This window comes from Leptonychotes weddellii, unplaced genomic scaffold, assembly GCF_054177405.1.
Source record: "Leptonychotes weddellii isolate Sample4059 unplaced genomic scaffold, ASM5417740v2 HiC_scaffold_26992, whole genome shotgun sequence".
NCBI lineage: Eukaryota > Metazoa > Chordata > Mammalia > Carnivora > Phocidae > Leptonychotes > Leptonychotes weddellii.
This window is the reverse complement of record NW_027862972.1, coordinates 1-1,881: the sequence shown is the minus strand read 5'-3', so window position 1 is coordinate 1,881 and position 1,881 is coordinate 1. Positions and strand designations below refer to the sequence as shown.

General features: G+C 51.2%; 1 pseudogene; it reads right to left on the bottom strand.

The window, feature by feature from the left end:
• On the bottom strand, positions 1-1,077 carry LOC145718977 (spermatogenesis-associated protein 6 pseudogene; annotated as a pseudogene).
• Positions 1,078-1,881: the final 804 nt, after the last annotated feature.

Sequence of the window (1,881 nt, the reverse complement as noted above, 5' to 3'; positions counted from 1 at the left end):
CTCTTTCCAGTGATTTACTATTATAAGCTTTAAGCATCTTCACTGGTTTTCTTGCCCAATTAGAAAAGGCCTTCAAGAGAAAATTTTAGAAACTAACATATAAATGTCTTTGATGAGCCTGATGTGATTTCAAGACATTTTTTACCCGATCATGGATCTCATCACAGTTTGAAGGTGAACACCAATCAGAATGGAATCTTTCCCTGAGAGAAGCTCGATTTAACACAGGGCTTGGAGAATGCTTCGGCATTGTTGAGGGTGCTGAATGGACGAGTAAGGTCCTTGCTGAATGCTGTGGCTTGCTACATGACCGTGAGCTTAAATACTCATCACACCTTTCCAAAGAGTCATCAAAGTCTCTCCCATGGGGTGTCCTGATAACCTTATAATCCTTGGGTCGGTAGCAGCCAAGATGAGAATGATCATTGTGCATCCTAGACCATCCATCTCTTTCACAGTCTCTGCCAGAAGACCCAAATAAAGCATCAGCCCTGGGACTTGGGGGGTCGACATGTCTAATCACAAATGGAGGTTTATCTGTTTCTTTTTTGAATTCATAGGGTCCCAGATTTAAATGGGCCAGCCGCCGCCTGGTGTCTTCAGATAGCTCACACATGCGTCTTTTTGTGTAGGGAGATGGAAAGTGTGATTTTGAAGAAATTGTAGGCTGTTCGTAGTTTTTTGCATTTATGCAATATTTATTTCTCTCAGGTGACTTGGATTTTTTCTTTTGTGATCTTGATGTTGATGTTCTGCTTTGCAGTCTGCCGTGTGATTTTTCAACTGGAGCCGTATGGTAAATAAATTTATCCTGAGTGCGGCACTTCCTTGAACTTATCAGACATTCAGTTATCACTGAAGTTGTAGAAAATTCCAGCTTTGGAGCAATTCCTCGAAGGCCAGAAATCCTCCTCATGGTAACCTGGCGGTTTGAATCATGGTGTCCAGAAATTTGGTTTGGACCCGGGAACATGAAATCCCGTGTATTTTCATCATACGTAGACAGTGTTTCACCCACTGGTGGAACTAGTTGAATCAACTCAAACAATGCTGTATCATCAGAAAAGCGACCACTTTCTGGAAGGTAGGACGTGCGGAGAAGTGAATCCGAGGCGACACTCGGGAGGATAGACGGCGGGGGAGGGGCCTCCGTCGGCCGCCCCCGGCAAGTGATAGAGCCGCGGAGCACAAAATCGGAACCTCTAAGTTTGCTCCGCTGAGGGACGCCACCCCGGCGGCCAAGCGGGGGGTGGAACCCTCCGGGACAGCGTGGCCCCAGGACCCTCGGGGTCACAGAAAGACCGGGGGTGCCTGAGTGCGGCAGAGCCCCCAGGCATCGGAGCAGGGAAGCCGGCTGCAGAGGCGGAGCCCAGGCGCGGGCCCCCAGCTCGGGGTCGCCACAAACCGCGATCCGCGGCACAGTCGGGCCACCGCTCCCCCAGCAGGGACCCAACAGGCGGCAGATCCGGGGAGACTCACCCCCCTTCCCCGGGAGGAACCGCGCGGGAGCGCACCACAGGGATCCGCTGGGCCTGGAGACTCCACCCGGGGTCGGGTGCCAGAGATAGAAACGCGCGGTCACAGGCCAGGCGAGCATGGACTGCGGCCAGAAACCGGGGAGACGGGAGTGACTGACGGCTTCTCTCCGGGGGCTCACTGAGGAGCGGGGCCCTGAGTTCTCCTTTTTTTTTTTTTTTTTTGGTGAAGTTAAAGCAAAGGTGGAAAAGAGATCCTGTATCACCCCTAACCCCAGGGGTGTTCTCAGATCATGTTTAGATAGGGTATGTATGTAGTTGAGGCTCTGGAAACTGATTACTTGGGAGCCTTCTGTCTGCCTGGGTGTCCCTTAGGTAGTCCTTGTATGTTCCCAGAGACCGGATT